The following is a 6072-nucleotide window of genomic DNA, read 5'->3' on the forward strand; positions in this document are numbered from 1 at the left end:
GGGGGGGGGGGGGGGTGGGATGAGAAGAGGGAGGGGGCAGCGGTGTTGGGTGGGAGCAGAGGGCGCTTTGGTTTTGGTTGAGAGGCGGGGTGGGTGGGTGGGTGTGGGGGGGGCGGCGAGGTTGAGGGGTGATAAAGGCGAGAGGAGGAGGAGGAGGGGGGTGAGGATCAGGAGGCGTTGCAGGGGATGGAGTGAGTGACTTGAGCGAGTGTGGAGTTTAGAGTTGAGAGGGCAGAGGGGTGGATGGGGGGGAACTTCTAGACTCTGGAGTTTGTAATCGTCATAATAATATAACAGCTCACAAGTAGACGTAGCGAGTGCTTGCGTCTGCACGTGCACGCGCGCGCGTGCGTGTGCGTGTGGGGAGCGGTAGTGCAGCGGTTAGCGCGCTGCACTACGAACCTTGCGACACGAGTTCGATTCCCGCTCACGGCCACCAACAGCGGCGATAACGATTATCTGAACCGAACCCGCGCCTCCCCTAGGTCGACTCAGCCTCAAATTAGTACTCTGCACGGCGGTGTGCAAAACAAAAACAAATCGTCGTTTCGGGGGCCGTGGTGCTGGTCACGCAACCCCATCGCGTGCAACGCCGCAACTCCCCCGACAGCCCTTGCCTCCAAGAAGTCCGTGCGTGACAGGCTATACGGGGGATTTTTGTCTAGTTAAGTTCCACTGATGCGTCAGAGTTGGGAGGGCGCTGTTGAATAGTGAGTGCATCACTGCGTTTAAGGGAGCACGCGGTTGAGGGCGGGCGGGTGGGTGGATGGTGTGTGGTGTGTGTGTGACGTCTGTGTGTGAACCGTGGTGGTAGTGATTGTGTGTTGGGAGTTAACGCGTCTTTTTATTTTTTTACCAATCACGGTTGCTCAGTGGAGGGCAGATCCGAAATCGCTAAAACGCCAAATGTTCAGCAACATGCAGCACTCTTAAAGTTGTAACTGATAGTTCATTTGAAGCTTTCGTGACTGCAGGAATCCATATTCTTTGGTTCTTTCGGTAAAGTCACGTGAGTAGAAAAATGAAATAAAAAATTAAATAAAAAATAATATATTACGACGTTTCGTGTTTTTCCTGGTTCAGTAGTTCCACTGCTGGATAATATTTTTTCCGCGTGAGGACGACCGCTTGTGTTGTGATCGAAACGTCGTGATGTATTATTTTTTATTTAGTTTTTCTACCTACGTGACTTTACCGAAAGAACCGAAGAGTATGGTAGAGAGTTCTTGCACTGCTCGTATTGAGCAAGGTCGTAAGAACTGCGTGACCCATGGCAGTACGAATGAAGGTGGTGGTGGTGGTGGCTGAGTGATTGGGCTGACGTGTCTCTTTGTTCACGAAAGTGGTGGTGGTGCTGTGTACTCAAATGAGTACCTGGTGCGGTGCGTAAACATCGCCACGCGGAAGACAAAGGCAGCCGGGCGAGGTTGCTGGTCACCCAAACCCGCTCGCGTGTCGTGGCGGCCTTCATGGGTGCTGCTACTCACTAACATCACTTGCCCCTAAAGTCCGTTATGGCTATACGAGGGGTAGGGAGGTCTTTGTCTTTGGTGGTGTGTGAGTGGGTGAGTGAGTGGGTGAGTGAGTGGGTGAGTGAGTGGTGGAGTGCGTGAGTGGGTGAGTAGGTGAGTGAGTGAGTAGGTGAGTGAGTGGGTGAGTGAGTGGGTGAGTCAGTCAATGAGTGGGTGGGTGAGTGAGTGAGTGGGTGAGTGAGTGAGTGGGTGGGTGAGTGAGTGGGTGAGTGGCTGGCTGAGTGAGTGGGTGAGTGAGTGAGTGGGTGAGTGAGTGAGTGGGCGAGTGGTTGGCTGAGTGAGTGGGTGAGTGAGTGGGTGAGTAAGTGAGTGATTGAGTGGTTGGCTGAGTGAGTGGGTGAGTGAGTACGCATTTGCTGATTCGTAGGATGTGGTTGGGGGAATCAGAGTGAAACATTGGGGTGATGGGCGGTGGGTGATCGGGGGGGTAGGGGTGAGCTGCGTGAATTGATGTTGCGATGTTGTTGGACGGTGGGGTAGCGCGCCGCGCTCCGGAACCCGTCCACCTGAGTTCGAGTCTCGCTCGCGGCCAACAACCCCAGTGACGAGTTGTCTGAACCTTCGCGAGCACCCCCCCCCACCCACAGCGGACGACTCACTCTCGACTGGGCGATCTCTGTCTTTGTGTCGACGCATTTTGGTGATGCCTATGACGTGGTTGAGGGGTAGGGGGGGTGGTGCCGGAGTGAGAGATTCCGGTGATGATGATTGGGGGGATGGGTGGTGTGTGTGTGTTCGGGGGGGGGGGAGATGATGTTGTGATGTGGTTGGAGGGTGTAAGAGGAGGGGAAGGGGGGAGTTCGGGCAGGGTGTGCGGTGTGTGGGGGAGGCACGAGAGAGAAGGAGGAGGGTGGGGAGGTTGGTGACGAGTGCGATGGTTTGATGGTCGAGGTGGATGTGGGTTGTTGTGGGGCACGGGAGGTCACCTATGAACGACGCGACAGGGCGGGCGAGTGAGCTATGCGTGCGTGAGCTGCTACATCAACCACCACCATCACCACTAATCCCGCATGCTCGCGAGCCGTGTTGTGCGTGCATCGAGACACGTGACGGACATGGGTGATGCAGGGCTCAACACACAGCGGCGAGCGAGCGGGCGAGTGAGTGAGCGAGTGTGTCACTTTGAACGTGTGAGAGTACGAGTGTGTGTGCGTGTGAGAGGAGCGAGTTTGAATGTATGTGCGTGCGTATGACTGTGTGTGTGTGCGTTTCGTTGTCTGCGTTCCGTACCGGTCTTCACAGGTGCTCGCTAACAGCACTTGCCCCAACAGTCTGTTAAGGCTATACGGGGGATCTTTGCCTTTGTCTGTGTCTTTGTACGATGTTGAACTTATTTCGCACCGTGCGTGACCAACCGTGCTAATCGGAGGTGCGTGTGTTTACGCGTGTGTGTGTGTGACTGTTATTTGCGACTGTGAGTATGAGTGTGTCCGACTGACGTTGTGTGTATGCACTATATGCGTGACGATGTGTGTGTGTAAGCGTGGGGAGCGGTGGTGCAGCGGTTAGCGCGCTGCGCTACGAACCCGGCGACCCGAGTTCTATTCCCGCTCACGGGCAACACCGGTGACCATTATCTGAGCCGGTCCTGGGCCTTTCCTAGGTCGACTCGGCCTCAAATGAGTACCTGGCGTGTGTAAATATTACCACTGGGGAGACAAAGGCGGCCGGGCGTGGTGCTGGTCAACCACCCCCTCGTGTGCCGTGCCGGCCAACAGCACTTGCCCCAACCGTCTCTTAAGGCTATCGGGGGGATCTTTGTCTTTGTATATGCGTGTCTGTGTATCTGCGTATGTGTGAATGTCTGTAAGTGTGTTGAACTTATTTCGCACCGTACGTAGCCAACCGTGCTATTCGGAGGTGCGGGGTAGGGACAACAAACTTAACAAACAGTAGATCTATTGATGCGATAGTTGTGCAGAGAGTGGAAAAGTTTCCCTACCTGGGCAGTGTGCTTATGACCAGCTCCGGTTTGGCAGCGGAGGTCTCACTCCGAATCAGTCAAGCGGCATTATCTTTTCATCGGCCGCGTAACGCCGCGTGGAAGCTACCCGGCCTGTCGCTCCAAGCGAAAGCTTCGGGTCTTCTCGGCCACAGTTATGCCCTCTCTTCCCCGTGGTTGCGAAACCGTGGACCCCCCCCCCACCCCATCGAAGCGACATCTGCGATACTGTCAGGCTGCGACTGCCCATGATCCATTCTGAGTAAAAGCAAGGCTGGATTGCGTGAGGAGTTCACAAATCCTCGAAAGATCTGGACGCAGTCCCATCGGTGAGTTCCTCCGGCAGGCGAGGCTACGTTGGCTGGGTCATGTAGCCCGCATGCCCAGCCACCGCATGCCTAAGCAGCTTCTGTTTGGCCGCATAGAGGGGCCTAAGCGGGCACGGCACGGGCTGGAGAAGAAATGGAATTGATGCGGTACGGGAGGATGTGGAGCTGAGTGGACTTGCCGATGAGTGGTACTAAGCGGTAAAATTTTTGCGTGCTGTGAAGAAGGGCCATTGCTTGAAACGTCGCCTTTCAAATTATTGTTTAGCATTAAGGCAGTTTTGTTTCACCACCGATTCCACACGTTCATAAGATGCGATGTCAATTACAACGTATGGGCTTGAAAAGAAAATATTTTTTTCAAATCTGTGTATAATAGGAGACGTTTCAGGCTACGGCCCTTCTTTATGGCACATACAAAATGATGGCCAAACAAAACGAAGGCATTGAAATCTAATTTGGGGCGCTCTGTTTCAAACGTCAAACCGTGTTCAGATCAACAACAATAATGCCATTATTTTTACTAATAAAATCTAGGAACGTGGGATGTTTGGCCCAAATTCCCTTGAACAACAGAACAACGCGAGGCGCCGAGCCGAGCTCCGTGTGATGGGAGAGAAACTTCCAGAGCAGCCGGAGAAACGACCCCACCGCTCGCACGTTTAGATACCTCTCGAATAACGCCATACAGATGGATTCACGAATCCGCTTGCTTCAACTGACATCGCCAATCCGCAACCAGCATGTCGAGTTCGTGTGCGTTGCACTTCGCACCCCCGAACCTCCGATTAGTTTCAAGTTTCATGTATTAGGTATAGCCCTGTGAGCCATGCGACTCTTGAGTCGGGTGCAACCGCAACAAACAAAATATGAACACAGAGCATCTTAAAGCGACGACGCGCAACAGAAACATCCTGGAATAAACCAGCAAATATCCCACCTCCCCCCCAAAAACGCTGTGTGAAAAAAAACGCTGTGTGAAAAAATCACAATGTGGTGCAAGCCAACAACAACAACAACAACCATAAGACAATTTAGATTAACCATATGTTTTCAAACCACTAAAATAAAGCTATAAAAACAATGTAACAAGAGTAATCATAGGAACTGTGATTTAAATTGAACAATGAACGATATACATAACACGTATGACCAATTCTAGATTTGAAGCTTTCGTGACTGCAAGGATTCATATTCTTAGGTTTTATCGGTAAAGTCACGTAGGTAAAAAATAAATAAATGAAAAACAACTAAATTAAGTCACGACGTTTCGGAGGCAACACAAGCCTCCGTCTTCAGGTGGAACCGTTACAGCCCAAATCACTGTAGTATGACCAAACTTGCAGCCATAGCTGGCAGCATGAAGGGTCGACTACGTACGGTGCGAAAGAAGTTCAACATACATACTACATACAAACATGTACGTGAGCCCCCAACCCTTACCTCCACAAAGCTGGAGACATGAACGCGTTTTTACTTAGCCGAGATGGTGCGGGGGGGGGGGAGGCGGGAGGACTGTCTACTCTTAATGTGTTAATGTGCACTAATTTGAGAAGTGATTCTTTCGCGTTTGATTGCATATTGATGTGTCTTCGCAATCGTATTGTGGCGTTAATTGATGGGCAACGATGTGAATGATGATGCAGGTTTGCGGGATTGATAACTGTTAAGTTGACAACGACGCCTAATTGGTAATTAAAACATCATTAGTTTAGCGCGTGCTCTTTGTCAATCCACTGCTAGATGAAGACCTCCCGAACGGCGTGTTTAATCGTTGGTGCTGTTTGACCATACTTCACCACGCTGGTGGAGGGGAGAAATAGTAAGGACCTGTTCGGATATCACTCGCCCACTGATGTTGCCTGCGGTCGGGAATCGAACTCAGGTGGCCGGGTTCGTAGCGCAGGGCGCTAAACCACTACACGATCATTCACTGCACGATCATAGAGGCACGCGCACGTACTTACATGAATGTATGGGGGCGGGGGGGGGACACACAATACATTCCGTACGTTTTGTTATGTTGACATGAATTAAAACATGATTTATATAACCTATGAGTTCGTAATTAATGTTAAAGTTTCGTGCATAACACTGGTCAACACACTTTTTCTGGCATAAGGTATTCCAGCGGTTTTAAGGTAATTTTGGGGTGCTGATTCCAAATCTGGCATCAGTTTTTGTCTATCACATCAGGTTTTTGAGATATCAAATATTGCATTTTCTATAAAACTGCAGTAGAAAAATATTAAATAAATGTGAATATCTACAT

The sequence above is a fragment of the Lethenteron reissneri genome, chromosome 49, assembly GCF_015708825.2.
Source record: "Lethenteron reissneri isolate LAM-NWPU_2019-01 chromosome 49, ASM1570882v1, whole genome shotgun sequence".
Classification (NCBI taxonomy): Eukaryota; Metazoa; Chordata; class Hyperoartia; order Petromyzontiformes; family Petromyzontidae; genus Lethenteron; species Lethenteron reissneri.